Here is a 17877-nt window from a genome sequence, read left to right as displayed (position 1 = left end):
TAAATAAGTACCATTTCACTAACCTTGTGACCATTAAAAACTCCATCAAAGTATTCAAAGGAATAGCAATGTTAGCACTCTGGTGTTCTGTTTAGATACCAATTCAAGCAATTACATTATGCTTACTTGAATGTCCCCCGGTTTTTCATTTGAAATAGTACGCTCTTCAATTCCTGTGCTAAACAATATCCTGATTATGAAAACAATGGTTCATGTCAGCAATGCAATGATCTTGGTGGAACTGCCCGTATGTTTGTAAGTGGATTACTGACTTGTTCTCTGTCTCTTTCCCAAGTTCAGTGGTACTTTGGGTTGAGATGCAGGGCTGATATCAGTAGCTACACCTGACAGATCACAGCAAGGAATAATGTTTCTGCTGTTGCTGTGGAAGGTGTCAGGAATATCAGGTCATGTGGAAAAATTAGATGATTACTCTTGTAATAAGCCACAAAGAGGAAGAAGCTCTACCACAGGAATGAAGCTAAATGTCCAAGAATGCGTTCATTAAAGGTGGCAACTTTATTAGTGCATTTCTGAGCATAGGCCCTGCCTAAATTTGCCCTAGCAATTAAAAGATGCACAACATGTAAGATGATTTCTTTTCAATCCTCATTTTCTCAATAGCTACTTTGAGGCTCTGTATTCTTAAATTCTTGGGTTCCATCTGTTAGAAAAACACAGCAAAAGCACAGGCTAGTATTAGAAAATAGTTTAAAAGAACTGTATTTATGAAGCATTTATTTGTTTGGACACGTTTATCTATTTGTACTTATTTTCTCTTACAAATAAAGTACAAAGTGAACCATTTGATTCTTGTTTTTCTAATAGAAAGCTAAAAATCTCACAATGTTTAGGGAATCAGACGTTCACAGAGGCAAGAAATGTAGGCAATTTCTTGAAAATTATGCAAAAGTCAGCTATATACCATATTTTTGAAAGTACTTCTTTTCCTTTATTATGTTTTCCTCACATTGGATACAGAATAAATATTTTTAATTAAACAAAAGATACTGAGAAAGCATTAGTTTAAAAAAAAGAACGTCATCTCTTTTTTTTTTTTTTTTTTTTTACAGTGAATTTGGCAGCTACCTTGTTTCTCTAACTACATTGACTGTTCTTACATTTATAAAACTGGATTTACCATAATGATAGATTTGAACTCTTATTAGACACTAGGACTGTAAGAATGGATCCCACCCTAAAACCAGTGATACCACTACCCTCAAAATGCTTCTCAGTTTTACAATTTTCTTTAACAATTTCACTACTAAAGAAAAGTTATAGTTATATAAAGAAAAGTTGCAGTATCATTTGGCGTTACTTAAGCCTTAGCAGACAACATTAAGGACTTTAAAAATTAAAACATCAGTTACAGAGATATGGGCTGTCTGGAGTATGCCGATCCGGTGCAAATACTGCACGTTGTTAAGCTCCAATAGTGTATACCATTGAAAAATAATGACTAAATAATGATTATAATTAAAAAATAAATTTTAAATGTTATAATATGGATTATATTATAATGAATTTAATTATAGTTCACTTTATAAATAAAATAATTAATTTAATAATGAATTATGATAAAATTCTAATAAAATAGATAGTGGGTAAATAACTACTCTGTTGTACAATGTGGCTGGGTTTTGACAACATAAACTAAGATGTACAAAGCGAGGTAATGAAGTGGAGGAAAGAACATTTTATCCCCGTTGTTCACACACACACAGCAAACAGTTATTGCTTCCTATGAAAACTTCCCATAACAGTGCTACTGGGGTTTACAGGCGTATGACCATGAGAAAAAATGGTATGAAAAGCATGGCATGAGAAAACTGAAGGAGGAATATTTAAAAGACTTTGGGAAATACTGCCTCAGCAGCTTCAGAGAAAAGTTAAGTGCTTGCTATTTGCAGCTCTAAGGTACCCAAATTACTGCAGCACCAGTACTAGAGGTACCAAATGGGGTAATAAAATTACGGAGGAAGGTCACGGATTTAACAGAAACCATGGCTGTATAGACCAGGGGTCCTCAAACTACGGCCCATGGGCCGGATACAGCCCCCCAGGGTCCGGCCCCCAGTATTTACAGACCCCCCCGCCCCACCCCACCCCCCACCCCTCCCCCCCGGGGGCTGGGGGGCGAAACCAAGCAGCCGCAGATGACTGCCTGCCACTTCATCTGCATGCCGGCCCCCTGTTTAAAAAGTTTGAGGACCCCTGGTATAGACCATGACATAGTGGGAGCTCAAGACCCTGAAGGACATGGAGTAGGCAAGAGTAGAGCTGTTTTCCCCCTGGCTGACAGGGTATAAAGGGCTCTAGCTGGCCGACTAGGGGGAGAGGGGACACTGCCTGGTTAGCCCGTGGATTGGGCTCTGGCTGATCACCCACGAGAGGGCTCTGGCTGGCTGGTCAGTGGAGAGAGGACTCTGGCCAGTCATGTGGGGGATTCGGGCCCTGTTTGAATGGCAAGGGATTTGGGTCCTGGCCCGTCAGCCAGGTAAAAGGGGCTCTGGCTTGGCATCCAGGGGAAATTGGCCTTGGCTGGCCTGATGGGGAAAAAAAGCTCTGGCTTGGCAGCCAGAGGAAAAAGAGCTCTGGCTGGTCAGCTGGCAAGGAGGGCTCTGTCTGGCTGGCCAGTAGTGAGAGGGCCCTGCTTGCTGGCTGGACGAATTTGGCCCTTGCTCGCCAATGAGGGAACTGGGCCCTGGCTAGCTGGCAAAGGGAAAAAGAAAACTGGCTGGCTGGCTGGGGGAAAAAGGACACTGGCTTGTTGGCCAGAGGAAATCGGTCTCTGGCTGGCTGGCAGAAGATCTGGGTCCTGGTTAGGTGACTGCGTAAAGAGGGCTCAGACTGCAAAGCCAGGGGAAAGAAGGATCAGGCCGGCTGGCCAAAGGAAAGAGGTCTCAGGTGGGCCAGCTGGGGTAAAGAAGGCTATGGCTGGCTGGCCAGCAGAAATGAGTTCTGGCTGACTGGCCATCTCGGTGAAAGAAGGCTCTGCCTAGCCAGCTACAGAAGAAGTGCTCTGGCTGGCTGGGGTATTGGGCCCTGGCTGGCCAGCCAGAGAAAAAGGTTCTGGCTGGCCATCAGGATTAGAGGTTGTGGCTGACCAGCTGGGAAGAGAAGGTTTATCTCACCAGCTGGGCAGATTGACTCTGGCTCATCTCTGGCAGAACGTCAGATGTCATGTTAATCAGTTCTGTCCAACCAACCAGACATACATGCTCTAGCTAGCCAGCTGCAGGAACGACTGGCTAGTGAAATGGGGAGTGGCTGTCCAGCCATCAAAACAGGTTCCAGCTCACTGTCCACAGGGAACAGCTCTGGGTGTCCATGCCCAAGTGTTTGCTGTTGGGCAGCTGTGAGGAGAGGCTAGGGCTGCCCCATGTTGGAAATGGACAGTCACCACCTGCTCCAGCAGACCCACCACAGGACACAGCTGAGCCTCTCAGCCAAGTTGGTAGGGCCTTGGGGAAAATCTGTGTAAGAAAGGGTGAAAAGGTGTGAGAAGTGAGGGAAGGAGCATGAGAAACAGCCCAGCAAGCAATGAGGTGAGAGGAGGAAGGGGAGGAGGTGCTGCAGCTGCTGGAGCAGAGCTTTCTTCACAGCCCCTGGAGAGACTGTGGTGGAGTGGGTAATTCCCTGAAGCCTTTGGTGAGACCATGGTGGAGCAGATATCCACACTGCACTCATGGAGGACTCCATGCCAGAGCAGGATATGCCCTGATGGAACTGCAGCCTTTGGGAAGGACCCACACTGGAGCAGGTTCATCTTAAAGGAGTGCAGCATTTTGAAAGCCTATGTTGCTGTAGGGGAAACGTGTGAGGAAGAAGATGAAGCACAGAGCAGCTGTTATGGACCAACCACAACTCCCCCATTCCTCATGCCCCTGCACTGCTTGCACAATGAAGGAGTGGAGTGTAGACAGCAAAGAATCAGGGGAAGGAAAAATGTCTTTTAGCTTTTATCTTTGTTTTTCACCATTCAAACCTAGTAAAATTTGCAATAGATTCAGTTAGTGTTTCCCAAGTCGAGTCTGTTTTGTCCCTGATGGTAAAGTAATCTCCCTGTGTTTATACTGACCCATGAGCTTCTTCATCCTATTTTCTCTCTGTGTCCTGCCTGAGGGGAAAATGAGAGAGCAGCTGAGTGGGTGTCTGGCAGCCAGCCAAAGTCAACCCTCCACAAGGCTTCAGGGAAAGGAAAACATGAACTAAGTCCTAGAGACAGAAAATACAGTTCTCTCACCAGCTGAATTCTCTCTAATCAGTCCTCCAAGATCTCACTGCTTTCTAGAGATTGAAACAGAAAATGTCCAGTTCCTCTTTCAACTAGATCTCTAAAGGAAAAACATTCCTTTTCAGTTTTTGAGGAAAAAGCTACATTTTTAGGAGAGGCCTACAACAAAATGAAGTAGAAAATCTAGTTCTCTGTTGATTAGTCCACTCTATGAGAAGAAAGCAGCTTTCTTGCATTCCATGGTATTTATTCTGTTTAACTGTCCCCACACTTAGGGTCCTAATTCTGTTTTAGAAGCCACATTGATGGGAGTAAATAACAGTATCAAGTTCCCCAGATGAATGAGACACATAGTGTGAACACTTTGTAATTAATATCCAGAATTAGTATTTAAAATGGGCACCAAGAAGTGAGCTAGCTAATGAAAATTATATAACACAACCTAATTTTTCCTTCTAGTTAAAAAGCAGTATTTTTCTTTTTTTTTTTTTTTTTAATAATAATCTGATTAAATAATCTGCTTATTTATCTGCCTGTGTTTTCATATGGTAACATAGACTTGGAATTCCATGTATTTAAGCAAAACTGTCGAAATCACAATCTGAGGATTTAAACAGGACACAAGACAATTATTTTCTGATGTATTGTAAGATTAAATTCACCTATGTCTTGCTGTAATACATTGATACTTTATAATTTGGGATGAAGCAATATATTAAATCTTTTTTTATCTATCATTTCTACATGATGATTAGTCATCATAGGTCATAAATTCTTATTATTATTTTCAATGTATTAATGCATTCTCTTGTACTTTACACTTCATTCCATTGCTGTGACTCCAGGATTCAAGGTTGTTCCTACCTTCCTGTACTTTGATCCTGCTGTGTATTGATGATGTTTCCTGTTGGCACATTTTACCACTCTGTGTGCTGGGGCATGGGGGCAAGGTAGACACAGAACACACACCCCCACTGCACATACGTATCTTTTAGATCAAGGACAGTAATGAAAATATCACATAAGTCATTGCAGGTTCTTGGGAAATTGTACTAATAATCTGCATCTTCTATGACAGTTCTTCTATCAACTATGGCACATTTTGCTAGCAGCTTGTCCCACTTCCTATCAATTTCTGTTTTCTCCCATTTGTCTAATAATATAGTATGGTGCATAATATTATATGAATTATTGGCATCCAGATTGGTTAGATAAACAGAACTTTCTATTCCTAGAACAAGATATTGAACAAAAGATTTTGCAATGGTCTGGCATGCTAACTTTTAAACTTTTTCAAAATTTTGTGGCGTTTTTTCATATTTTCCTATGATTTTCCTTCATTTTTCTGATTTTTTTTCCTGTCTGAATTTGTTCGAAATCTCACACATGTGTAAGGTTACGTTAATGTGGCTTAAGGTTCTTCCCCATCCTCAGTTCTAAGCTTCTTTCCTTTCCAAAAACCAAAGAAATTAAACTTTGCAATGTTATGCCTCAGTGCTTCTTTTGTTGCATTACATGTTTGCTCAGCATGTCAAAATTCAGTTGTTTGAGTTTTGTTTCCAATTTAAATGTGTTAACTTTGGACATTCATTTAGTATCTGTGCCAAGGCTTGTTATCTTTAATACTTTCCAACCTCACAGGTAGAAGGTCTGTAGCATTTGTTTTTTACATTATTTTTATTTGATAATAAATAAATTTGCCCTTTTTGGTTTACAATATTTTTGCATTATGTTACACAGTTTTGTGTTTGGGTTTTGTTTTTTGTTGTTGTTGTTTGGGGTTTTTTTGTTTTTCATTTGTACAAAAGATTTTTTAACTAATCAGGGACCCAGAATACAAAAAACAATCCCTACTATTTCTGATTATTTTATTAAAGAAGGCAGCAATATAAAATGCCTGTGGTTTCCTAAGTAACAGGAATGAATACTTAAACACATTTTTTATCCCAAGGTATCTTTCTATATTGCATCTTCTAAGTGATATTTTGCAAAGCTGGACATATAGCACACTGTTCAATAAGAAGTCATTCTGCTGGTGGTTCATCTGAAGATATTTACCCAATATGGGAACACCAAATGTTATTTAAAAACTAAACAAACTAAGTTTTAAGAAGCTGTTTAGTGTTAATACATGCGACAAGCAAATCTGTCATGCTGAAAAAGAACATATCTACAGAATGCCAAAGATGGCACAATGTGCCATTTGCCACCTGAATTCAAATTCCAACTGCAGATTAGCAGGAATGACTAAACTAGTTATATATAAATCTAAATTTATGAATGGCTTAATTAGGAATTAAGTTCACTTCTGCAGTGAGTAGCACAAAGTCTATGTACCGATTAAGTCCTATTCAGCAGCTTAACTACAGTTTGCTAAAAAAAGATGTCTTTGAAGGTTTTGTTGGGGTATTTTGTTCGTTTGTTTCTTTGTGGCAGATGTTCTTGTGATTTCAGTCATGCCAGAACCAATTCCTCTTATCACTTGCACAATTGCACTGAAGCCATGCACACAATGATTATAACTCACTTGACAGATACTCTGCTTGTTTAACTTGTCTGTTTTTCATAGCTTATAACTTACCCTCTCCTTTAATTTCAGTGTTGTGACTTATTGTTCAACGTCTTTGGCCCTTGCCAATAAAACTGTTTTGTCCTTATAACCACTAGCTCAATTAACACAAGGTGGGTGGGAGCCCAGCACAGACAGAAGGATGGTGTGACAGCTAAATCCCAGCAAATTTTACTTTTGAATATATTTTTCTTCTTTTTTAGAACATTGCTAATAGAGGTGATATTAACCCAGATTAAAAGTTGACATGAAACTAGTTTATGCCTGCTGCCTGCTCTGCTTTACCTGCTATGTAAATATGTTTCAAAATATATTAAATATCAAGCATAAAGATAAACATCAAACAGAACAGAAAACAATTCTACTAAGATTAATGACATTTGGTTTGCTGAGTTAGACCAGATTGGTATTTGTCTCAGTGATTATAAAGTTTCTTTTTTCCCACACCAAAAAAGCAACCTATAATCGCTGGGAAAATAGTATTTAGATGGGTGGACTTACACAGAGCGGAATAAACAAAAAAAATTTTCTTCTCTACCCCCCCGCCCCTCCCCGGTTCTGTGGTATAGGTGTGAGCTTATCAAATGCCCACAAAATGGATGCCCTTTTCTCATGCTGACATTTTAGAAGAATATCCCAGATATCTTACTCATATACTATGGAATCTCTTTCCATCTGTGAAAGACAGAATGTTGGGAATGTCAGTAGCAACTGGGATCATCAGCATCCTGAAGCATGCAGAGGGTGCATGGTGAAATTATGCCTAAATATGGACATGGAAGAAAGGTCTTCAGTTTTCTCCACTGTTTTGTTGGTTTGTTTTTTTTTCCTCCACCCCCCAAACAGGTTTAAAATGGAAATCCATTCTTTTTTTGCATGACTCAGAATAAAATGTGATACCCATGGTATTTATCTTCCTTTCTCATCTCTGTCTCCTGCTCTCTCTTTCTTGCTTTTTCACTTTGCAACTCTTTATCATAGAACTGCCATTCACAATATGTGGGAGGCACCATGAATAAATGTAGAGAAAAAAAGGTACTTTACCATTCCTTAACTTAGATATAGGGCTTCCAGTATCACTTCTATCAAGTTTTAGTAATAGAATAATGTGATATTGCTGATCAAATTTCTAAGTCTACTACCACTCAAATTGTTTTAAGAGTTGGTAACATTTTTGTTTATGGCACCAATGAATAACACTTGCAATGGAATTGAAAAGACCTACTTTAAAAAGTGACATATTGTGTTCAAAAACAAATCCAAACAAAATTACATATTGTAGGAAGCACATCTATTTGTTTGTGTAATTATTTTGTTACTGACAAACATGTGCATGAGAAAATAATGGTTTTCATTACTAGTCAATGACAATCTATTCCAGAAATTTCGATGCAAAACCTTGGGGGTTTTGACACTGTATAAACAGGCTGCTACTGCCTTATGGAATTGAAGAAATAAAACAGACATTGAAATGGAGAGTTGTTAAAAAGGATGGAAACTGTGTTTTAATATGTTCTCAACAAGCAATAGAAAGTTTCAATTTTTATCTTCCCTAACTATGATAATATAATATAATATGGATCAGATTTGTGTTGTGACAGGGTATAATCATCATAATATATAAATTATATAATTATCTTGGATTTATTTGCCAAGAAAAATAGTATTACTTCATTCATTCATTTTAAAAAGTATTTAAACTAGTGTTAGAAATATGGACAAGTGGTTGGGAAGGGATTTTAAAATTCAAGCTTTTTCTGATACAGACAGTGAAATCTACCCAAGGACATTTCTAAAAAACTGATTTATTAGGATGGTTCATTTGGTTTTTTCCTAGAAAATATCTGACCTAATTTAATTGTTGTTGTATACTGTCAGTATGTGTACTTTGGTTATTACTTTCTAATATAAGTAATTGGTCACTTCCTACCAACTATGACAACAGATGTACTTATATATTACAGTTTTTGGCTGGACATGAAGAATCACTTTTAAATTAGCAAAATGAGGTTTCAGTCTACTCAAAAAATGAAATCGAAACATTAACAAATTTTAATCGAGACTTGCACAACATCTAATTTTTAAGCTAGCATTTCAATCGAAAATCAATATGTAATAAACTATTAAAACTTAGTAACTAACATCTGGCTCTCAAGGAGTAGGAAATACAGACCCTTTCAAAATTCATCCCTGACATTGGTTTGACTGCTGTTACACTGGATTACTGTCCATGCTGACTTGGGGTTATCAGGTTCTGAATTCTGTTCATGATTTGAAGAAACCTGTGGTTGAACTTAGTAATTACTGAAAGAAAAAAAAACAACACCCACAGTTCTGCTGAGTTAGTAAGTTTATGGAAAATACAACGTAAAATATCTGAATAATTCCTACAATATACTTTGAGTCAAAATGAAGATATTTTTGTAATATTTTTAAATTTTTGGTTATATAAAATATCACATAACTGTTATATTAATTATGGGCCCTGGTTGAGGAAAGCCTGAAGCAGGAAAACCCTCGTTAAGGACATTCCCAGTCAGGAAAATGCCTTTCAGACCTAAAGACCTTGCTGCCTTTGTAAGAAGTCACATTCTATTGATGAGGGAGTTTTGCTTCCCAAATAAAAAGAAAGATGAGAAGGAGGAACACCTGGCACTGTGTTCTCTATTACTCATCATTTCGTTCAGTAGTGGAGAGCTAGAACACCTGTGGAGAGCATGGTCTGCTCACCAAGAGTGAGAGGAGAGGTGCAGGTGGAGAGAGCAGGGGAGAATTATGATCAGTCAGTAGAGATTAAAGAGTGAGAACCTGTCCATGAAGGAGACAGATAATATAAACTCTGAAAGACATACAGGGAGTAATAGCTGGGGGAAGATGGGCAGGTGGGGTGGCAGAATCTTAACATACCAGGGCAGCTGGCTACAAATCTGTTTCTCTTTGTCACACCCCAGTTTAACTACAACAGTGTTAAGAATCTGGTCATGAAACTATATGCTCTTAATTAGGAGGACACATCACTTAGAAGGATTGCCACAAGTATATGTAACTTGATTATATATGACGATGTGTTAACATAATTTAACATATTGTGTTGACATAAATTTTTTGTTAATATGAAAAGATATGTATTAAAGTACTCTATTGGTATAAAGTACTTATTGATATTTTTATTTAATTGACTTAAAATCTTCAAACAAGCTCAGAACCCTGATCCTTGTCATGAAAGGATGTATAACATAGATCAGCATATTTAGATGATGGGGTTAATATAACAAAGGATTTTCCCAAATATGGTCCCAAAGAGCTCTCAGTTGTAATGGTTAAAATAAACTTTCCATGGGCCAAAGTCCTTTTCACAGCCAGAAATGAATCTGAAGAGGAACTGAACATTCTTAGAGCATCACCTCCTGCAGGACTTGTGTCTTCAGACTTGTTTTGTGTAATCAGGTTTGCAAGGCAAGTGTTAAAACCCAATCAAAAAACTCTGCAGTTCCCTCCCACTAGAATTTATAACACAAAGAAAAGACTGCAAGTGTTCTTCTCCAAACTATAACATAATATGTACTGCATATGTACAGATGTTAAAAAGCAAGCTTCTTATTGAAAATGTCAAAATTCTCAGCTGGTGTTTTTATGAGTGATATGTATACTGAGGTTTCTTACTGCTAATACTCTGTAAATGTAAGTGCTACTCACCTCTGAGTGAAAGCAAGCAAGACACGGTAAATTAAATAGCACAGAGGTGACATTAAATGTCCTTGAAGAACTGTATAGAGCTGTCTTTCTGAAAATGACTACAGTGAACGCAGCACTGAGACAGTGACTTTTAATGATCAGTAACCACAGAGGTAAGAGTGGATTTTTTGCTGTGGAGAATTCAAACAGGATCTCCCGAGGTTTACTGCCTATGGACCTATTGTTCTTGCTGATATAAACTGTGTCTTATGATATTTATCAAATAAGAACTCTGAATGCTGTAAACTACTTCTGGATTAGTTTACTAATCCAACTGCTAGTTGAATTCTTTAGCTGGAAATTGTTTAGATGAGCTTCTTGATTCTCTAATTTTATTGCTCTCGTTCAAATCAAAGTGCCTCTCTGTATGGAGTTGTTACTTCAGATTCACTTCTGGGATGGTGTGAGAAACTGCACTGATGAGACCCACCATTGCCACAGCAGATATATTGTCTCAACATTGCTATGGCAGGAAACTCATGCCATCATCACTGTGAATGAATACTGCCACAGAAGAGATTTAAGGCAGGAAGATAACACCACTGCCACCGCAGAGACTTACCTATACATTGTTAAAGGAGGAAACCGAATGACGCCATGGAGCAACGGGGAAGGCTGATCCTGCAAAACTTAACCAAACCCCTGTGCATTTACCCAGACTTGGGGTCAGGTGGGTCAAGGTGCCTGAGGCCCCTTGATGTTGGGCACGTACACCATTGTCAGGTGGAAGGTGTGGTTGAGCAGAATGGCTTGTAACAACCCTATAACAAATGGAACCAACTAACATTGGACGGGACATTTCCTCACCAGACATGAAAATGAATCGAACTGTCGGGACACTGCAGCTTCGGGGTGGTAGCTATTGCTCTGAACTCTTTCCTTTTCTTTCCTTCTTTCTTTCCTTCTTTTCTCTCTATCTCTTGCTCTCTCACCCTTGGCATTTGCAGATTTATTGTTGGGAAAATAAAGTTCCTTGGCTCTTGACTCTGTTTTGAGTCTTAATTCTGTTCCCGAGAATGCAAACAGAACCACGCTCCAGTCTCAGACCAGCATGTAACAGATGGAAAATAAAAAGATGCTGACACTCAAAGTCTCTGTCTTGGAAGTAGAAATGACACTAAGTTTGGTTGTATAAAAATGCTCAGGCCAATTCAAAAGCATATTCATGACATGGAATGGAGGCTGAAATGTTAGCAAAACTTATGACAAGGAAACTATTTTTAATCTAGGGCCTACATATGTCATGCTTTTAGGGAGTAACACCACAGGCTTAAGGAATAATTTCCAAAAGATGTAGTGATCTGTAGCAATGAACAGTGACTGTGTTCATTCTTTGACTGTGCTTTATTCCATAGCATTATTATAGCTTAAGGAGAAAATCCAAAGAAAGGAAATATTTTCTAATAAAATCCATCTTTAGTTAGAGATTGAATGAAACTGTGCTAAAAAATTTGAACTTTCTTTCAAGTGCCTTATGTAAGAAAATAATATTTCCTAGAGGTCACTATTTTAAATATATTCTTTGTGGTTTTACTTTTATTTTCTTAAATTATGCAGTCCTCAATTATATTTGAAGATGAACCCATAAATCATATGTGTAAAACTTAAGCAGCAACCTTTATATATAAATATTCTCTATAAGCAGAAATAAATCTTTTCTACATATTTCATAAAATGGTGACCAATAATTTACATGTCCTTTAAGCACAGTATAGATACAGATATTATGCAAGATAAAATAAAAACATATGTAGAGTAGGTGCTGCAGGAAGTTATAAGCAGAGCTACAATTTACCCTCTATATTGATCTAAAATATAAATAATTACTATAATCTAGAAAATGTTAAGTAATCTATATAAACTTTATAATCTAGGAACATGAAGTACAGTTCGTCAAAGTCAAAAGCTAGATGGACTACATTGTCTTAATCTATTGGTTAGTGGAGTTATTTCAAATGAACTACCATAAACAAAGGCAAGTTAAAAAATCAGAGCAATAATCAAGGGAAACTCAAACACAAAAGGTTGATCAAGTTAGACACGATTTTGACATTTTTCAAAATTAAAATGCATTTAGCATATACAATTCCAATCTGATTGTTGTTTATGGTAAAACAATAACTCTGATTTAAATCAATATGAGTTCTGCAGTCCAAAGGGCAAAATTTAACATTTGAAGTTTTTATCCAGGATTTTCAGTTATAACCAAAACATTCTCCAAGAAATTAAACTAATGGGGATGTGCCTTCAAATATAGTTTTCATATTATGCTTTCAAGCTTTTTTTTAAGTCTGTCATTTATATATAATTGCACTGCTACTGCTACAGCAAAACTCACAAGAATATATTCTTCAGGTTATTCATATTAGTTGTGCTTTTGGGGATATTGATTTTTAGTTGGTAATTTGCAATATTATTTGACCAACAAATAATTATATTTAATGTCTAACTCCTACATACAGTCTTAAAATTCAGTTTAAATCCATGCAATGGGGACACCTATATACTTTTAGACATCCCCAGCCCACACTTGTGACATAGGACAGGATTCCTGAAGGTCTTTTAATAATCATCAGTAAGTTTTATGTGAGTTTGGAAACAGCATACAGTCTCTGCGGAAAGAAAAAGAGTTAAAAAAAAAACCCAAACAACCTCAGACTGCTGAGAAACATGTATACCTGAGGAAAAAAGAGACCAGTAGCTTATAAATTTACCAATCATGAAAATCCACACAATTACTGAATTTGACAAGAAATGCAGTTTCAATGTGCTTAACCAAAGAAGCACAGATGGTTTTGTTCATGATCAACAGCAAATAGTTTCCTTTAAAAGGTCGTTGTTGTTATTGTTATTTATATTAGTACTAGTATTAGTATTACTAGAGATAAACGTACCTGTTTTTTAAATTATGTAGTTCATGAACCTATGAAATTCTCACTACAACTTTTACATCTAAGCCTCCAACAATTTACTGCATGGAAACTTGGATTCCAAATATAGATATTTTTTTTTCTTTTTTGTTCTTTTTGAAGTGGGGACAGATGAATACTAATTAGTGGTAAATTGATAATATTCTTTACTCTGTTTAGCTAAATAATGAAATTATTCTCATCAGTGTAGTACCTCAGAAGGTTTCCACTTTTACCAAAGTAAAAATAGCAATATATTTTATTTCCCAGCTTTCAAAAGATCCAAAATGACATTTTTATAATACATTGTTAGTCTAAGGAAATAATTGATGGCAAGGTGAACTATGGAAATTAGTTTTGTTTTCAGTTATTATTGCTTGGAGCTGTGACCTGAGGTCCATAGTTCCTGTCTACTACAGTAATAAAACTTTACAGTCTAAAATTTCCAGAGGAATATTACTACTGTTGTTTGCACATCAAGAAGCTCTATCTTCTCATTGTTATTTTTGGGCCAAACAAATACAGGTATTGTTAAGGAGGCTGGTTTTAAGATAACCTATATATTCAAGAATTCTGTCTAATACAATCGTAGATGCAATTAATTAATGAAAAATTGAACGCTGTGTTTATTTATGGGTTTATAAGAGTATCGGTCTTGGTGTCAGTTGCATGGTACTGTTGCTTCTACATGTGAATCATGAACTGTATTATCAGTAGTTCAATACAATAATGAAAAAAAAAAAATCTTGATGAAATATACAGGTCTCAACTTAGGAGAAACATTCCCTGCACTGACTCCAGTGGTTCCATTTTGAAAGACCCCCCCTGAATTTTAGAGCACTTCTGTTCACATTTTTGGCTTCTTGGAGTTAGAAGTATATGTCTACAGTATCAAATGCTTGTTTCTCTCAAAAGACTGACTAATGCTGAATTTATTTTCCTACATTGAGAACAAAGGTGCACTTTAGAATAAGTTAACAAACCGTTTTCATTTCTATATCCCATCACTCTTCAGTTACTTCTTAAAACATTTTTTTTAATTGCAGTTTCCCTATAAATTAAGGCTTCTTCTACAACACTAAAAATGCTAGCTCAGAACAGGATGAAGAAAGTATATTCACAAGGTACTGACAGTAGTTTCATTAGCTGATTTTGACTGAAATGTCATAGGTTCATCATCACTGCATTGTACTATTAGTAGTTATATCTGTCTGAAACATTACATTTTCAGTAGGTAATTACCAAGGCTTCTCCATTTACCAAAGTTTTTTGGTGGAGAAATTAATTGTTTTTTTAAAACAAACAAACAAACAAACAAACAAACAAACAAACAAACAAACAAACAAACAAACAAAACCCAAAACCCAAAACCCAAAACCCAAAACCCAAAACCCAAAACCCAAAACCAAACCATAACAAAAACAAACTGAAAAAAGAATTATGTCACACATTATTGTGCTCCAGTGAAGATTCAATGAATATTGGCAGTAATAACTTCATACTTCTTGATGTTCATAACACCAGAAAAAAGAAATTGACATTAGAGTGAATTTAGAAAATAACAACAAAAATGTTTAATGACTTAATGACACTGACAGAGAAAAATTAAAAATTCATTATGAAAAGCTTGGGTAAACAGTTACTGTGTACAGGAAACAGTTCACATGCTTATGGGGTGTGAACAGTGAGTCAACTGTAAATTCTCCTTTTACTAGCAGAAAACTTACTCTTATTGATTTTGAATGCAGCATACAGTTGAACAGAAAGTAGTGTCCCATTGCTTTTTCATTTTAAAGTAAATGCAATGAAAGCATAAAATGCAATCTGGACAACTTTAGATTAGTAACTTTTTTCTGTATAATATTTAAGGATTGTTTTATCTATTTTTGTACTGCTTCTGTCCTGGAAAAAAAAGTCCTAAAATAGACATGATTATCCTGTAGGGGATGTAGGCAATGATTTTATGTTTAGAAGTTATTTTGCCTTGGTAACCAGCATAATGCCCATCAGATAATTGGGGATGAGGGGTGGGAAGAGCAGGATTTTTTTTTGTTGTTTCTGCTAAATTTATTGTTACAGATGTAGCTACAGACAATCTAGAATAAATAGGGATTCTAAACATCCAAAATTAAGTACTTTAAAAAGCAACACATCAAGCTTTATATGATTTTATTAATTGAATATATAATACAATTTTTTTTTTAACTCATACTGCTTAGGTGCTGGATCTTGTGGAAGTTCTCAGGGGCAGAGATTAGATTATAGACCCTGAAATATTTTGCCATTTGATAAATTCTATGATTCTATGATAACTGTGGAATATAAAAGTAAACTTGTTTGCTGTTTCATGAAATCTGGCAGTTTTATTTGTGAACGACCTTTCAGGAGAAAAGAAGATCAAAACTGGCACCTCAAAAAAAACAAAACAAAACAAAACAAAACAAAAAGCAGCAACCAAAACTTTTCAGTTACCATTATGTCTTTCTAAGAAAGTAACTTCTGTTTTGTTTTGTTGTTTTTTGTTGTTTTGTTGTTTGGGTTTTTTTACATGGAATAGGGTCATATATTAAACATTTGTTCCACTTTCTGAGTTTTGCAATGATCCTAATATTTTTGTAATGTTATTTGAATACAAAAATTGTATGATTCGCAGACACATTCATTGCCAAAAATTCTGTTAAGTGACATTTCCCTAGTTCTCTCTGGTTCACGTACTATGAGTCCATTTTCACTTTAATATTGTCTTCCTCAACTCTTAATTAAGCATGTTGAAGTCAATGAGACATCCTCAAAATTAGATTTTTACACCTGTTTTCTTTGTGATGCTTTGCAGTGAGTTTAAGTAGCTAACTACTGGCAGCTGACCAAAACTATGCTGACTGCAGGTTAGTGCTAGTTCTTTCAAAGCTGCATTTAGAAAATTTCCTCATGATGCTCTGTGCCCTTTATTAGCAAATTATCACGATTTTCCTGTCTTACCCCAATGTAGAAGTAAAATGTCCTTTCTCATATTCTAATTTGGAAAACCCCAGGGAGGTGCAGAGACCTGCCAGAAGCCAGCAGCTCACAGGAGAGCAGCTGACAAGGTGTGGGCAGGGCCAGGAGTAACAGCATCAGGTTTAAACAAGGAGTAATTGTTGCCAACAGTCATTTACTGAGGTGGTCACCTCCAGTGCAGGTACGTTCTGCAGTGGAGGATAACAGGGTACATGTGAGTTTTCCCAAGTGAAGTAAATCTCAGGGGAGCTCAGAGACCTGCCAGCAGCTCACATGAGGGCAGCTGAATGAGGCATCAGTGGGTCCAAGAATAATGTTGACCACCCCCTACCTCCACAAAAGGCAGTCCTAGGCAGCACTAGTGACTAGGAGCATTGTGACCAGGACTAGTAAACAGCATGAGATGTGTCAGCCAGACCATGGCGTGGCAGTTTGCACAGCAGTTCACACAGGAGGGTGCCTCTTTGAAAGGGAGATATTCTACTGGATGAGTGGAGACATTTGAAGTACACATAACCCAGCAATTGGACACTGTTCTGTGACCTTCTGCACAGATCAAGGGCACTTATCCTACCTGACCCTCAAGGCAGAATGGTGAGCATTTGCCTGAGAGCAAAGGCTGCAGCTCTCGATGGGGGGGTCTGCACCATCTACCCCAGCAGTGGCCAGTGCCTCCATCCAAGCAGAGCTGCTACGGGGAGAGGCTGCAGTGCAGACCTCAGGCTGCAGGAGGTGCCTAGCCCTTTCTCCTGCGGAAGGGATGGGATCAGCCCTGCCTGCAGAAGGTATGCTTAGGTGAAGGACCTTCTGCAGTAAGTGGCTGAGCTGCAGGAGGTGGTGAGAAGGCTGTGTAACATCAGGGATGCTGAGGAGTTAGGTAGCTGGTCCCAAGTGCAGTCTGTGGTAGACCCACAGCCCATGGCCAAACAGCCCTAATCTCCCCTACCGGTGCACACACAGAGGGAAGAGGGCCAATAACGCAGAAGAATAGAAGCTTGTAATGGCAAGGACCTGCAGGAGGAAGAGACTTTCCCTGAAGCCTGAGGTTCCCTTCCAGAACCGCTTCACCACTCTGCAGACTGAAGAGGAAAGACTTGTCACATCAGGAGACATGCTGAAGCTGAGTAAGGCAGCCCACTCTGCTCCCTGTATGACAACCAGGGCAACTAAGAAAAGGTGATGGATGATAGTAGGCAACTCTTCTGAGAGGTACAGAGGCACACAGAGGCACCCATTTGCCAACCTGACACGCTCTTTAGAGAGGTGTGCTACTTAGCAGGGGCTCGTATCAGGGATGTCACCAAGACACAATCAAGCCTTATACAGTCCACTGACTATTATCCATTGCTGTTGTTTCACATGGGCATCAGTGATACAGCCAGTAGCAGTCTAAAGAGTACCAAGGATTACAGAGCCTTGACAGTAGC

This window comes from Falco naumanni, chromosome 2, assembly GCF_017639655.2.
Source record: "Falco naumanni isolate bFalNau1 chromosome 2, bFalNau1.pat, whole genome shotgun sequence".
NCBI lineage: Eukaryota > Metazoa > Chordata > Aves > Falconiformes > Falconidae > Falco > Falco naumanni.
Note: the sequence above shows the minus strand (reverse complement) of the source record.